At 35.9% G+C, this 17,505-nt stretch overlaps 1 long non-coding RNA gene across 1 annotated transcript in view; it reads left to right on the top strand.

Annotated features, from left to right (window-relative positions):
• Positions 1-16,664, top strand: part of LOC147366236 (uncharacterized) — a 62,971-nt gene extending 46,307 nt beyond the window's left edge. The window contains exons 2-3 of the long non-coding RNA XR_015132448.1: positions 10,759-10,838; positions 16,358-16,664. This is a non-coding gene — a long non-coding RNA (uncharacterized LOC147366236). The remainder of the gene's footprint in view (positions 1-10,758; positions 10,839-16,357) is intronic.
• Positions 16,665-17,505: the final 841 nt, after the last annotated feature.

Raw genomic sequence — 17,505 nt, 5'->3', positions numbered from 1 at the left:
GCATTGATCTATTTACCTATCTCATGTGAATGCAGTGATAGTTTATTGAAACTTTATAGTAAAGCTTAAAATCATGTGTTGAAACTTCTCTAACTTTGTACATGTCTTTCAAAATTGTGTCAATGTCCTTTTCTGCTAATCCTATTTTCTCTCACATTCTAAGATTTATTTTCTCCCATTTATTGGCCAAATTTTCCTGCTTCATTTACACATCTAGTTATTTTTTTTTGGTTGCATACTGAATCTACTGATTCTAACATTGTTTAGTATCTAGTTTTTGTTCTCAATTAATGTTGCTATTTCAGTAGAAAGTTAAGTTACTTTAGAATCAGGTTGGTCCTTGTGAAGTTTTTTTTAAGTTTATGAGTTTAGGGTTGTCATGACTATGGAACTAGTTAACCCCATAAATCTTTTCCTTGTGCATCCTTTCCTGGAAGTTCTGAATATTTACCAAGCTCTCCCCATTCTGGCTGGTGGAATATCAACTATCAGCTAAAGTGGACAGAGCTTGGAGAGCATGCTGAGCTTCCAGTAAAGGACCACCAAAGGAATACTTTAAGAGGTTAAACTAATCCCATATTCATGACAACTCTGGGGTAAAGAATCTGCCTACAGTGCAGGAGACGCTGGTTCTACCCCTGAGTCAAGAAGATCTCCTGGAGGAGGAAATGGCAACCCACTCCAGTATTCTAGCCCGAAAAATTCCATGGACAGAGGAGTCTGGCAGGCTGCAGTCCATAGGCTCACAGAGTCAAGCACAACTGAGTGACTGAGCATGCATGCATCTCAGCTGTCTCACAGCAGTGTATTGCTTCTGAGAATTGCTCAGTTTATGCATTCTCTAGTAGTTTCTTGCACAGCCTGGTGTATCCTTTGGTATTTGGCAAAAGTAGCAAAAAGGAGCTTGGGTGTTTGACAGAAGTTAAAGATAGCCATGTGCATGTTTCCACAGCTTTTTCTCTGTATAGGTTCTGATGTGTGTATATGTGTGTATTTTATTTTTAATTGGAGGATCATTGCTTTACAGTATTGTGTTGGTTACTGCCATACAACTAGAATCAGTCATAAGTGCATGTATGCATGCATGCAAAGTCACTTCAGTTCAGTTCAGTTCAGTTGCTCAGTCTTGTCCGACTCTTTTCGACCCCATGAATCGCAGCACGCCAGGCCTCCCTGTCCATCACCAACTCCCGGAGTTCACTCAGACTCACGTCCATCGAGTCAGTGATGCCATCCAGCCATCTCATCCTCTGTCGTCCACTTCTCCTCTTGCCCCCAATCCCTCCCAGCATCAGAGTCTTTTCCAATGAGTCAACTCTTCTCTGAGGTGGCCAAAGTACTGGAGTTTCAGCCTCAGCATCATTCCTTCCAAAGAAATCCCAGGGCTGATCTCCTTCAGAATGGACTGGTTGGATCTCCTTGCAGTCCAAGGGACTCTCAAGAGTCCTCTCCAACACCACACTTCAGGCATGTACAATTCTTTGTGACACTGTGGACTGTAGCCCACCAGGTTCCTCTATCCATGGGATTCTCCAGGCAAGAATACTGGACTGAGTTGCCATACTCTCCTCCAGGGGATCTTCCTGACCCAGGGATTGAACCTGTTTCTTCTGCATTACAGGCTGAGTGAAATCTTTACTTCTGAGCTGCTGGGGAAGCCTATGTATATGTATGTATATGTACATATTCCCTCCCTCTTAAATCTCTCTCCTACCCCACCCCTATCCCACTTCTCTAGGTTGCCACAGAGCTCCAGGCTGTATATTTCTTATTCTTTTAGATACTAACCCACAAATGCCATCTGTCACAACACTTTTTAACTGAAGGGTAATTTCTGCTGTACAACATTATTAATCAGCTATAAGTATACATTTATCTCCTCTCTCTTGAATTCCCTCCCACCCACCCCAAATGACCTCTCTAGGTCATTACAGATCATGGAACTGAGCTCAGTGTGCTATGCAGCAGCTAGCTGTTTATTTTACACATGGTAGTATATATATATATATGTCAATGCTACTGTCTCAGTTCATCCCACCCTCTCCTTCCCCCACTGCATCCACAAGTTTTCTCTCTATATCTGTGTCTCTATTCTGGCCCCACAAAGAGGTTCATCGATACCATTTTTCTAGACTACACCCACATATATATATATATATATGTGTGTGTGTGTGTGTGTGTACTTAATATATAGTATTTATATTAATATATGTATATTAATATATAGTATTTAACAATTTTTAAGCTCTGATCTTTGCCTCCTCCACTCAGTGTGCGGACCATGCTTTGTTAAGGTCCAGGAGTTTCCTCCAAGCAGAACATCAGGCTTTTTTCTTCTTCTCAAGAATTAAAATTCTTCACTCTCTGTGATTCTGTGTGGAAATGTTTGCTTATTTGTTGTTTTGTTGTGTTTCTTTTCTACCTGTCTGCAGTAGGAGGACAAATATAGCACCAGTTACCTCATCACAGTCAGTGGAGCAACCTCTTCAATTTATTTTCAAGACTTGCATAACACTGTCAAAGTCTAAAAGCAGAGTACACAGATAAAGCAGAGCTCAGTTTTATTTAAGAATAGGAATGCAATGATCTTAAACAAAGTAGTGTCAATCCCAGCATTAAAAACTACTTCCCTAGCCCTAATATCATTGTTTCAGGGATTATATAATGATTGAATGTTATAAAATCTTAGCATCACATATGTAGGTTAAAGAAGAAAAATCCTTTCAGTTTTCATAATAAGTCCCAACAAATCTTCAGTATGGAGTTACTAAAAATTAAAGCATATGCTTAACATAATAAAGCATATCCATTTCAAGTCAGAAATTAGTACCATAAAATAGAATTAAATGTGAAATGATTTTCAATAAATATACAAACAGTAGAAAAGTACTGATGTCATCACTAATATTCAATGTACATATATATGTGAAAGTTGCAGCGATGTTCAAGTCTTTGCAACCCATGGACTGTAGCCCCCAGGCAACACTGTCCATGGGATTTTCCAGGCAAGAATACTGGAGTGAGTTGCCATTTCCTTCTCCAGGGGATCTTCCTGAACCAGGGATTGAACCCAGGTCACCCACATTGCAGGCAGACTCTTTACCATCTGAGCCACCAGGGATCCCTTGCACTAATTTGAGCACTATGGTACATGTAGTGGTAGAAATAAGCCAAAGAAACTCTTACAAAATACTATAAGTATTTTGTTGTTGTTGTTAAATCATTCATATGGCAGTGATGATTGTCAATGAAAGCTAGTAATGTCTTATTATTTAAAATTCAAGGTATGTCTAGGGACTAATAAATTTGGATTTTCCACTAAATGGCATTTCATCAACAATAAATACCATAAATATAATGTCCTATGTATTTCCCAACTTATTTGTCCGTTCTTTCCTTTCACCTATTAATTATTTGCCATCTCCCATTCAAGATCAAGAGAAAAAGAATTTTTTTGTCAGAACTATAGGCAAAGTACTAATAAAATCTCTGAAAGCCTAAAGGAAAGTTGCACTTAATTATGGAATTGCATGTCAAGCTTTAAGAAGTAACCGTATAGTTTCCCATGTCTACAAAAAGTCTGACATGATTGAAGCAACTTCACATGCACTATTCATGTACTTATGAGCCTGTGAGTGCTTGCCTGCCTGTGTGCATGCTCAGTTGTGTCTCACTCTTTGTAACCCCTTGGACTGTACCCTGACAGTCTCCTCTGTGCATCAGATTCTCCTGGCTAGAATACTGGCTTGGTTTGCCATTTCTTCCTTCAGGGGATCTTCCCAATCCACGGATCGAACCTGGGTCTTTGGAGTCCCTGCTTTGGAAGGCAGATTCTTTACCACTAGTGCCACCTAGTTATGAGTAGAGTTGGTAAAGTTTTCCTCATATTAGAATGCTGGGGGAAAAAAGGCCCTAAGATTAACGTGTAACACAAGACTTCAGGCAATTCAATAAGGCAAGAAAAAGAAACAAGTTTTGTTGTCATAAATAATAACCATTGTCTTCAGGTTCTTTGTCAAAGAAAATTGCGTAAGATGGAAAAATGGAAGGGAAGGAAAGAAAGAAAGAGAATAAGACATGTGAGTTACGAGTTTGTGAGGTGATCTATTTAAACAAAAGCAGTGAACATATCTTAAGTAATATGGTAAACATGACAAAAATATAAACCTAGCAAGAAACAGGCATTGCATGTATAACGGAAAAGGTAAAATTTTATTAAGAAAGATGAAAGTATAAATAGCATGAAGTATGTAGTATTTATAAAAGTTGTCTAGTTTAAAGCTGTCAAATCTTTCAAAAATTAATATATATTTTAAAGTTTTAATTAAAATGCTATGGGATATTGTTACCATCTTTGTGAATTCCATATATATGTGTTAGCATACTGTATTGGTGTTTTTCTTTCTGGCTTACTTCACTCTGTATAATAGGCTCCAGTTTCATCCACCTCATTAGAACTGATTCAAATGTATTCTTTTTAATGGCTGAGTAATACTCCATTGTGTATATGTACCACTGCTTTCTTATCCATTCATCTGCTGATGGACATTTAGGCTGCTTCCATGTCCTGGCTATTATAAACAGTGCTGCGATGAACACTGGGGTACACATGTCTCTTTCAATTCTGGTTTCCTCAGTGTGTATGCCCAGCAGTGGGATTGCTGGCTCATAAGGCAGTTCTATTTCCAGTTTTTTAAGGAATCTCCACACTGTTCTCCATAGCGGCTGTATTAGTTTGCATTCCCACCAACAGTGTAAGAGGGTTCCCTTTTCTCCACATCCTCTCCAGCATTTATTGCTTGTAGACTTTTGGATCGCAGCCATTCTGACTGGTGTGAAATGGTACCTCATTGTGGTTTTGATTTGCATTTCTCTGATAATGAGTGATGTTGAGCATCTTTTCATGTGTTTGTTAGCCATCTGTATGTCTTCTTTGGAGAAATGTCTATTTAGTAAAGAGACACTGATGTATAGAACAGTCGTTTGGACTCTGGGAGAGGGAGAGGGTGAGATGATTTGGGAGAATGGCATTGAAATATGTATAATATTATATATGAAACGAGTCACCAGTCCAGGTTCGATGCACGATGCTGGATGCTTGGGGCTGGTGCACTGGGACGACCTGGAGGGATGGTATGGGGAGGAGGAGGGAGGAGGGTTTGGGATAGGGAACACATGCATGCCTGTGGTGGATTCATTTTGATATATGGCAGAACCAATACAATATTATAAAGTTTAAAAATAAAATAAAATTTTTAAAAAAAGGAAAAAAAATAAAAATGCTATGGGAACTTTTTTGTAATTTAATAAATAGATTTAAAACAACCTGGAATGATGACAAAGAATAGAATATGGACAAAAACATTTTGAAATAATTATTAATTAGATACAACTTTCCTTAGTAGATAGCACAATATATTTTTTAAAAACAGCAAATAAAAATCAGTGGTACTAGAAGAGACAAAGCTATAAACAGAACAAAAGAGAAAAGATGATGTACTCAGCGTAATATGTTAGAACAGATGGGGAATTATCTTAAAATGAGGTCATTGCTACATGCTATATATCAGAATAAATTTTGGATAAATAATGTAATGTAGAAAGCTAAGTCATAAAGTTACTAGAATGAAATTATGGAGTATGCTTGTGTAATTTTGCTATCATAACCATAAAGGTACACCTTCAGAAAATACAGCACTAGGTTTGACCGCGTGAAAAATCTAAAATGGTTATATGCCAGGAAGCACCATTAACTGTTTTGAAATGCAAATGAAAGAATAGATAGTACATTTGTAACATTTGCTGCAACTTAATTTTCATGCATAGGCAGTATTGCCAATCAATAAGAATTCAAATATTCAAATGAAAAATGGTCAAGAGACACAGCAAATCATAAGTTAAAATGTATTTGGGTAATGATCATAACAAAATTTTCAATGTCATCAGTCATTAAAATATTCAGAAAGCATAATGATTCAGTGCCTGGGATTCAAATATGAGCAGTCATAAGTTTGAGTTCCAAGTTTGACATTTACTAGATATGTCACCCAACTGAATTAATAATGTATCTCTTTGAACTTCAGTTTCCTCAAATGTTTTATAAAGCTTAAATGATGTATCTCATGTGAGAGTCAATAAACTACTTTACACATTGCATAGTTTTACTTTGTATTTATCTTGTATTAATATATTCAATTACATATTAATGATTTTTTAAAACAATGAGGTATCTTCATTTGTCAAACTGGAAAATATTTTATTGTATTGATAATGCATTGCATTATTATATAAATTTCCAGGTGGTGTATGCATGGGAATTCAGTATTCTCATATAGTGAGAAGGATTTTCATTTCTACACATTTGTCTTAAGAAATCATAAATTATGTCCACAAAAACTTTAGCTATAAGAAAATAAAAAGCCTTATTGTTTTCTTACAGTGTTGCTGTCGTTCAGTCACTCAGTCATGTCTGAATCTTTGCGAGTCCAGAGACTGCAGCATGCCAGGCTTCCCTGTCCTTCACCATCTCCTGGAGACTGCTCAAACTCATTTCCATTGAGCAAGTGATGCCATCCAACCATCTCATCCTCTGTTGTCGCCTTCTGCTCCTACCTTCAATCTTTCCCAGCATCAGGGTCTTTTCTAATGAGTCAATTCTTCTCATCAGGTGGCCAAAATATTGGAGCTTCAGCTTCTGCATCAGTCTTTCCAGTGAATATTCACAATTCATTTCCTTTAGGATGGACTGGTTGGATCTCCTTGAAGTCCAAGGGACTCTCAAGTGTCTTCTCCAACACCACAGTTCAAAAGCATCAATTCTTCAGTGCTCAACCTTCTTTATGGTCCAAATCTCACATCCATACATGACTACTGGAAAAACCATAGCTTTGAGGATATGCACCTTTGTTGATAAAGTAATGTCTCTGCTTCTTTTTAATATGCTGTCTAAGGTTTGTCATAACTTTTCTCCCAAGAAGCAAGCGTCTTTTAATTTTATGACTGCAGTCATCATCTGCAGTGATTTTGGAGCCCAAGAAAATAAAGTCTCTCACTGTTTCCCTATTTATTTGCCATGAAGCGATGGGACCATATGCCATGATCTTAATTTTTTGAATGTTGAGTTTTAAGCCAGCTTTTTCACTCTCCTCTTTCACTTTCATCAAGAAGGCTCTTTAGTTCCTCCTCACTTTCTGCCATAAGGGTGGTGTCATTTGCATATCTGAGGTCATTAATGTTTCTCCCAGCAAATTTGTTTCCAGCTTGTGCTTCATCCATCCCAGCATTTTGCAAGATGTACTCAGCATATTAGTTAAATAAGCAGGGTGACAATATATGACCTTGACGTTCTTTCCCAAATTGGAACCAGTTCGCTGTTCATGTCTGGTTCTACCTGTTACTTCTTGACCTGCATACACATTTCTCAGGAGGCAGATAAAGTGGTCTGGTATTTCCATCCCTTGAAGAATTTTCCACACTTTGTTATGATCCACACAGTGAAAGGCTTTGGCGTAGACAATAAAGGAAAAATAGATGCTTTTATGGTATTCTCTAGATTTTTCTATGATCCAATGGATGTTAGCAATTTGATCTCTGTTTCCTCTGCCTTTTCTAAATCCAGCTTGAACATCTGGAAGTTAACAGTTCATGAACTATTGAAGCCTGGCTTGGAGAATTTTGAGCATTACTTTGCTAAAGTGTGAGATGAGTGCAATTGTGTGATAGTTTGAACATTCTTTGGCATTGCCTTTCTTTGGGTATTGAATGAAAACTGACCCTTTCCAGTCCTGTGGCCACTGCTGAGTTTTCCAAATTTGCTGGCATTTTGAGTGCAGCACTGTATTTATAGTGTTATATGCTAAATGTGACTTCATGACATACTAAGTCTGTGATGTTAAACAAGTTGGTTTCCTTTCTAAGCCATGAGTTCCTCATTTTCAGAGTAGGGAATAACAATAATGGTTTTTAATAGAAATAATTTAGCTATTAGTTTTATTTTTAAGTGGTTAATAGGCATTAGTTCTTATTTCTTTTTTTAATAATAATTCTTTTCATTATTATGTTTATTATTTGTCAGTCTCCCAAATAGTTTTGGCTTCTTGAAATAACTTAAGGGATTTCCAACTTGTTGGAGGGCTCCCCAGGTAGTGCTAGTGGTAAAGAACCCACTTGCCAGTGCAGGAGAGTTAAGAGATGCGGTTTGATCCCTGGGTTGGGAAAATCCCCTGTAGGAAGGCAAGGCAACCCACTCTAGGAATCTTTCGTGGAGAATCCCCATGGACAGAAGAGCCTGGGGGGCTACAGTTCATAAGGTTGCAAAGATTCAGACACTAATGAAGCCAGTTAGCATGCACATGCATGCATGCAATTAGTTGGATCATAATCTATTACTAAACAAAATGATGAAGAAGAATTTTCAAAGAACTCTCATGAAATCCACAGAGGATGTTCAGGTAGCCATGGTGGGGAGAGGTAAGCAGCAGCTAGGTCAAGCAACGACTTTCCCCTTCCTTACTTCCTCCAGAGCAGGTCTGTATCTACTCTGGTACCTGTTAGAGTCCTCCTTCAGACTGTTTGTACAAATTCTACCAGTAAAATATAAAAGCTACTTGTTTAGAATATAAGTTGACACAGAAACTGTACATGACATATTATTAAGTTTTAAAGATCAGATTGTCAAACATGATAGAGCATGTGATAGAGGAAATAAATACTGTGACTGTTCAACTGGCGGTCATTATTGTTTTCTCCTTTGGGAGCACCGCATAATTTTTGATAAGTATTTCATTATATGAATAAGGCCTATGAAGATCATTATAAAGAAGTAAAGAAATAGTCTTTAGAAAATATCAAGAAATGAATTTCATGTTCCTTTTACAATGACAGGGGATAATTACTCAAAATCACAATCAGAGACTACTAAAGATTTGTAATCTGTTTTTATTTTGGACAATGATGGATAATGGCAAAGAAGAAAGCTTATATTTTCTGAGTTAAAACAGCAATACATATTGGAATAAAAATATTTTAGTGTTACAAATGTTATTTTCTAATCCTATAGATTTATTTCTTATATTCTGAGGCAAACTTTATAATCATTCTGAGTTTCAGATTCCTCAGCTGTGAAATGCAAATGACTGATTTATAGAGTTTGGAGATTGAAGATTATGTAGCAAAATGGCCAAGTTCATCGTAATAGGCACAAAAGAGAGACTAATTTTTACTTTACATGTTATCTACCTTAAGAAATGGAAACTTTAACAATACTCAAATCTCAAAATTTAATTGTCTTTAAAAGTAAGGACAATGACTATAATATTTAGCTTTCAGTTTATTGTAAGCTGAATACATGAACTCAGTATATCATGATGTTACAGTTTCAAAAAAACTCTGTCAACTTAAAAAATATTGGTAGAAAGAATCTCAAGAGTACCGATTGTTGATTTTCATGAATTTTCTCTTTCTGCTTGACTTACCTTTTCATGGATAGCTGCCTATGTCACTGAAAGATGGCTGTTTGTGTTTAGTATAGATTTGTTCTTGTTAATATTTTAATAGTTGCTATTTTTGGTTTTAGTAAAAGACTTCTAACTCTTTTATTTTCAGGCTTGAAACTTGAAACGCTTAGGGAACCTATTGGTTGTACACAACAGATTTGTAAAGTAAAGTGTTGGGGCTCAAGCTTCCATGTGGCCACCAGCCTCACGCAGTGTGTTGGCAAAATCCTATACACCTGTTTGGCTCACTTGTGTTCTCTCTCTATCTTTTTCTCTCTCTTGCTCTTGTTGGCCATCTCAACTGAATGGTGACATTTACTTTTTAACTTTTATTAGACAGAAAATAAACCTTACCTAAACAAAAGCTTCTTCTATGATTTTGAAATGTGGCTTAAAGAGAACTCACATTGGCACAGTAGTTCCAAACACATTTCACTAAGATTTAAAATTTATTTCAAAATTGTATATCATAAATTATATCTGAGATGTCTAATTTCTAAAGTCTGAAATAGTCTAGTATATATATGTGATCCACTGTGAAAACAGCCTAAAAATTACCTCACATTGAAAAGGTGCCAGTGACTGGGTTAACATTTTCTCACGTGGCTATATTTTATCCCTACAACATCTTCATGATTTTGAACCCCTGTTTTATAGATCATAAAACTGAGATTCAAGACACATAACCATAGTTACACAGCTGGTAAATAACAAAGCTATATTTGATTCAATACTTTATTACAGATGTAAAACAAATTTGAATATTAATCTAACTTTTTCAAAGTATAAGATATTTGAAAGCAAAGATCATCAAATTAATGAAAGATACAATCTTTGACTTCAAACTTAAGAAATGACATGTTTCTCATTTTCTTCAGTTGTTCAACTTCTGATGACAGAAATTATGTTAATGATGACGTTTGTGCAACTGTTCACCAAGGAGATATATTTTGGAAGTTCACTTTAATGACAGGAGTAATGAGATGGGGAGGGAGGTGGGAAGGGGGATCAGGATGGGGAATTCATGTACACCCATGGCTGATTCATGTCAATGTACGGCAAAAAAATAACACAATATTGTAAAGTAATAGCCTCCAAGTAAATAAATTAATTTTTTAAAACTTGCAAAAAAAATGACAGGAGTAAGAAAGTCACTATTTCTAAAAGAATAGAGGGAGGATTTTAAAATAGAAACTCGAGTTTTCATTTTTGTAACAGAGAGAGTGATTCACTTCATCCCCTTTCTGTATCTCTTGCTGCACAGGTTGTCAACATTCCAAGACCTAGAACTGGACAGAGCAGCAATTGACTATCATCCTGGACTCACAGAGGTATCCGGACTGGGTGAGTTCAATAACCATTTGAAAAGTTATATTGTATTTATCATTTTATTTTTCTCAAAAATACCCCGAGTCTCATATTTGGGCAGGGTAATTCAGAGTGCTAAAGAGTTAACCAAATGAAATGGGAGGCAGTTATGTTTGTAAGAGAGAACAGAGAAAGATAGTCTATTTTAGCTCTACAACTGGCATTTTGTATCCTGTAAAGCAGAATATGATTAGTTACCAGCAAATTTAGTGGGTGTTGCAAGCATTACTAAAATTACATTTTAAGAAAAATCCTTTGATCTCTTGAAAGCAGTGATCTGTATAAAAATAAAGTGATTTGGGTATTATATATGCAAAATTCACCTCTGAGGAGGAAAAGAATAAGACAATTAGTTTATTTCAATATTTTGGCTTGCAGTGAAGCGAATTTGTTCTGGGTAAAAGAGAACATGATCAACTATAATATTTGCAGTTCTAATAGCTTATATAATTCTGTTTAATTATTAATAGTATAATTGACTCCTGAGGACAGTTTGTTGCTCTTGAACTGGGTAAGCAAATAAAAACTCTTAGAAATGCATTTACATTTATCAGCAATATATTTACACCTAGGATGGTGGTTGAGACTTAGCCTCCTAGAAAACTTCTAAATGTAATCTGAAACCAGTCCCATACTTGGAGGAAAGGGAGACCAAAGAAGGAGATAGACCACTCTAAGTTGGCAGGCTTAATAAGCAAAAGAATTTAGTCATAGGCTTGTCTTGGGTAGATGTAAGATAGATTTCCATACCCATAAATCAAAATCTTAATGTTCTGAGAAACTTTAACTGGGCTTAGTCACATATATCATCCAGATGCTCACACCTATGAGTATCTCAAGGCTGTATCCTTGGGGCAGCTTCCAGGAATAGGGAGAGCAAGTAGAAAGCACATTCCAAGGGCAAGAATGAGTTTGAGGATCTTCCAATTGCCTGGGTTCAGTTTGAGGATGAAATCAGAGTCAAGTGTCTTGCTGACCTCTCCCAAAAACTACACAACAACAAATCTTATTTTACAGTTTATTGTGTTGATTCATTTTCTTTGGAGTATGATTTTTGCAGTACAAAAACAAGAACAGAGATTATGAGAATCTGTTTAATTTTGTCAAGTCACATAGGCCAATAAAATAACTCACTCATTCTAAGATTAAGCAGATAATGGCATGAGTTATAAAGTTTGATTTCATTGTTTGATCAAATTAATTTGAAAATCACTACCCCCATTCTTTTTTATAACTGTACATTTATGTCTGTATATTATCTCCTAGAGCATGGGTAATTTAAACAGGGGGAGGGGGGTGGGAAGGGAGAGAAATATGTTGACTAGATTAGTGTGCAAATTTGAAAAATCTTTAAGTCAAATTGTTTACTTAAAGTTATGTTTCTTTGGAGCAATGGAGAGAAAATAGACCCTGTTTTATATCAATGGATTGATTATTCACTAATAAATTTTAGTTTCATAAGTGTGGGAAAACCTTTCAATTCTGACTTTACAAACGCCTTTGAGTTCGCACATGCCATGAGGTTTACTAGAGAGATAGTTTCTATAAGTGACTGAAGGCTCAAAGGCCTACAACTGAGGAAGGGTGAGAAGCAAATTTTAAGATAATGATGTAAACCTTAAAAGGCTGTATAGAGGGAAGCAGGGTGTAAAATGGTGGTCCTGAAGAAGCATCAACAATTAAACTCATCTAGAGGTTGAAATCTTTAGTGCAACATACTGATTTATTACACAGATCCATCCTTTGTGACACCTCCCTTGCCATTGATGCACTTTCCACCAAACTGTAAAAGAAAATCTTGCTTTTAAGAAGCCATTGGAGAAACTTCTCTGGTGGCCCAGTGGTCAAATATCTATCTTGAAATGCAAGGATGTGGGTTGGATGGCTGATTTGGGAACCAAGGTCCCACATGCACTGGAGCAATGTATCCAGCGCATCACAATCATTGTGGCAGCACACGATGAAGACCTTACATGCTGCTGCTGAGGCAGCCAAATAAATACATATATAGATAGTAGATAGGCAAACAGAAAAACTATTTGCTAAAGGATGTAATCTACACCTTAAATTCAGCAATATGTTAGCAACACAGTTTATAAATATGATCCATGCATTTTCTTTTATATGTCATTTTATTAGGACAAAAAGAAAAACAAGAATGAAACAGCTAAAGTGGGTTACATAAGTAACTTATATTTTCTGGACTCCAAGATTAAATTTGTTCTTATCATCTAAAAAGGTCCATCTAGTCAAGGCTATGGTTTTTCCAGTAGTCATGGATGGATGTGAGAGTCGGACTATAAAGAAAGCTGAGCACCAAAGAATTGATGCTTTTGAACTGTGGTGTTGGAGAAGACTCTTGAGAGTTGCTTGGACTGCAAGGAGATCCAACCAGTCCATCCTAAAGGAGATCAGTCCTGGGTGTTCATTGGAAGGACTGATGTTGAAACTGAAACTCCAATACTTTGGCCACCTGATGCAGAGAGCTGACTCATTTGAAAAGACTCTGATGCTGGGAAAGATTGAGGGCAGAAGGAGGAGGGGATGACAGAAGATGAGATGGTTGGATGGCATCACCGACACAATTGACATGGGTTTGGGTGGACTCCGGGAGTTGGTGATGGACAAGGAGGCCTGGTGTGCTGCAGTTCATGGGGTTGCAAAGAGTCGGACATGACTGAGCAACTGAACTGAACTGATCATCTAAAGGTTCACTATGTTTCAGACAATAAATGCCTCATTTTTGTGTTTTCATTGATATTGATAAATCTTACTAAAATCTTGCTTTTGGTGGCTTTTGCTTTGTAAATGTGGAATTAAACCAAAACACAGTGGCATTGTATTTCCTTTTCAAATTATTAAGTCAGAAGTTCATTTTATTGAAACAAAAATCCTCCAAGAGCATGAATTAAACAAGTTTGGAAGAGAATGAGATGGATTGTAGCCATCATTTTCCAATGCTACTTTAAAAGTTGTTGCTCACAGGAATTACTTGATATAAAAAATAAAAATTTATTCTTCCTTTAACTTTACCAAATTTCTGTTCTTTTACCTTCTCCTACATGCTTTATTTCACATACATATTAATATGTAGCCCCAGAACTTGAGAATTTCTATCATTTTTGATAAAGCATTACATCTAATTTTGTCTAGAAACTATGTAGAATATACAATACCAAACTTCCATTTTCGAAAACAATATTAGAATCACAGCCATATGATAGAGTTTGAGTAGAAACTAACTACTTTGTAGAAACAGGTTGCAGAAGATTCAAGGATCACTGGGATTTCTTTGGAAGGAATGATACTAAAGCTGAAACTCCAGTACTATGGCCACCTCATGCGAAGAGTTGACTCATTGGAAAAGACTCTGATGATGGGAGAGATTGGGGGCAGGAGGAGAAGGGGACGACAGAGGATGAGATGGCTGGATGGCATCACTGACTCGATGGACGTGAGTCTGAGTGAACTCCGGGAGTTGGTGATGGACAGGGAGGCCTGGCGTGCTGCGATTCATGGGGTCGCAAAGAGTCGGACATGACTGAGTGACTGCACTGAACTGAACTGAACTTGCTAATTAAGTTTTGATATAGCATGGGATAGTTGCATACATTATAGTATAGGACATAATGTATATAAAAAAATACTTTGGAAAAAATCCTTGTGTTTTCATGTTTACTCAAGTAATCTGTCTCATAATCTATAGTAGTGCTGTGAAGGGACAATTTTTTAGCCAATAAGGAATCTAAATTCCAATGGGATTAAGTTAATCATAAAAAAAGTAAAATAGGACATTCTCCTCTACATTAATTTTAATTGGACAGCCCATGCTGTAATATTTATACATCTTGATCAATAAATCATGTATTGAGATTTATAGAGACTATCACTATCATTTGTTTCATCATTCATTGAAATATATAAAATATATTTTACAATTGAACATATATAGATTTTATAATGTATTGAAAAGAGGGTGAAACAATGAAAATATAGCATAAATAGAATTATATTATGTAGAACCTCACCACTTTATTTCTTGCGTTGACATTTCCAGAGGTGTGAAAGCAAAATCAATGAAGATATATCATGACAAAATTGTCCCAGTGCATGTCACATGATAGTCTAGCAACCCTTATTGTATATTTTGTTGATTAATTAGCAAATAACTCCAATTCAGCAGCAAGTCTTATGCTTCATTTTTCTTCCCCAAACCAATTTTTTTCTACAGATATTTAAGATATATTTAGTTTACTTTGAATTGTGTAACTGCTGGGAAATGACCTAAGTAGATATTTCCTGTGGAAAACAGTAAAGCTCTTATTTTAATTTGGATCTAACTTAAGCTATAAATAACATTTGAATCCGGAGAAATCTTAAATGACTTAGCATTTTATACATAAATTTTGCCATAATAAGACTAAGATAATGAGGAAGTGCCAAGGAGTGGATATATAAGAAGGAATTACTATACATATTATTCCTAGAGACTTACTTGTTAGTTTTACAAATATTATTGAATTTTCTGAATTTATTTCTTAACATTTATATAGTCTGAAAATATATATAATCATATCACAGATTGTGTACATTGTCAAATTATGATCATGTTCTGCTGCTTTATTGCATTTCTAGAGTTTACATTTGCATTGGCCCCAAGTAAAGGACAAATTACCTCATGGCAAGCTGTGTAAATAAAGCTTTTGCAGCAATTTACATAAGGATGAGTAGTGGGGAAATTAAGTCATCAAATAGCACATAGTCTTTAAACTCTGCAAAACTCAATAGACCTGTTCTGTAGGTTTCATACCATAGTCATTCACTAGCAGATGTGTTGTTACATTTAATTTTATACAACTAATTATGATGATATATGATAAAGGATTTCACACTGCAAAATTTTTATTGTATTTGTTGAATACAATTCAATTCACTGGATCTTTAAACACTTCCCTGATAGTTATAACTATTGGTTTTTTAATGGCCAAAAAATGGCAGTGATAAAATTATACTCAAATTATATTTAACATGCTCAAAATGGGATGAGAAAGTGAAAAACCACCATTTCATAATTTAAAGTTCATTGATATTTGTTCTTTAAAAAAAGAATCCAAAAATGTATATGAAGTTAATGTTATTAACTTGAAATTTATTGGTTTAGTGGGAAGTTTTAATATTTAATTTGAAATTGTGGTTTCATAGAGTTTCAGAGCTAGAAGTGAAATAAGTTTTATTTGTACATATTTAAGTAATAATATAAAACTTAACAACACTTGGAAGTAAAGAGTCCTTGGCTTTGTGTGTGCATGTGTGTGTGTTTAACTGAAGGGGCTTGAAGTTAATAAAGGTAAAAGAGAAAAGAGAGAATTCTAATTATTTTGCCTTTCAATGTAGATCAATGTTTGCTAATTTTGTTACTTGTTTGTTTTCATTTTCATAATCAATAGCAATAAAAGCCCATATATATTTTTTACATAAGTGTATATTCATTTCAGGGCTTCCCTGGTGGCTCAGACAGTAAAGAATCCACCTGCAATTCAGGAGACCCCGATTCAATCCCTGGGTCAGGAAGATCCTCGAAGAAGTGAATGTCTACCCACTCCAGTATTCCATGGTCAGAGGAGCCTGGCAGGCAGCAGTCCATGCTCATTTCACAGATAACAGAGAAAAACAGAGGAGACAATATTTTCTTCTCTCTGCAAGAAATTTAAGGGAACCCAGTAGGTGGGACAGAAGCTATCAGTACAAGTGGTAGAAGCAAGTTAAGTGACTTAACATTACTGGAATTAAAAGCAGAGATATATGCCCTGCTTGTATTAGAAACTTGTTGCTAAAAATGAAATCAGTGGAAAACTATCATGTGTTCCTTGACCATACATACTATCTGAATTGCTATAACAGCCTGCTTTAACTGGAAAAGAGCAAGGCTCTTTAAGACAGGATTTTGACAAGATATTCTGTAACTTGCTTTGTATAGAGCATGCCCTATCTCAGTAGCCCATAGACATCTCTCCAGCATAAGCATCAATACAATTCTTCCCTTCCCATGACTTTCATTCCCTTAGCTACTTGTTCACTTCCATTGCAACAAATATAACACAATTTCAAAGAGCCAAAATTACTTTCTAATACAGAAATGGTAGACTAGAGAATGTTTTTCTGAGCCCTGTCCCTCAAATTCTGTATCTGTTGTTCAGTTCAATCATTCAGTCATGTCCGACTCTTTGCGACCCCATGGACTGCAGCACTCCAGGCCTCCTTGCCCATCACCAACTCCCGGAGTTTACTCAAACTCATGTCCGTTAAGTCGGTGATGCCATCCAACCATCTCATCCTCATCGTCCCCTTCTCCTACCACCTTCAGTCTTTCCCAGAATCAGGGTCTTATCAAATGAGTCAGTTCTTCACATCAGGTGGCCAAAGTATTGGAGTTTCAGCTTCAGTTGTTAGATAATAATTTTACATCTTTATTTGGCACAGATAGATGATAATGCAGCTATTCATATAATATGAAGCACTATATCTAATAACAATAAATATCTTCAGCAGTGTGTGTTGGGATTGAAAGATAGAGACAAAAAAAGTAAAAAAGAAAATATAGAAATATTCTTAGATGAAAGATTTAAAGGATTTTAATCCTCAA

Source organism: Bos grunniens, chromosome 9 (assembly GCF_055505025.1).
Source record: "Bos grunniens cultivar Pamir isolate PY7600 chromosome 9, Bosgru_T2T1.0, whole genome shotgun sequence".
Lineage (NCBI taxonomy): Eukaryota > Metazoa > Chordata > Mammalia > Artiodactyla > Bovidae > Bos > Bos grunniens.
The sequence above is the reverse complement of the archived record's forward strand: the minus strand, read 5'-3'. Positions and strand labels throughout refer to the sequence as shown.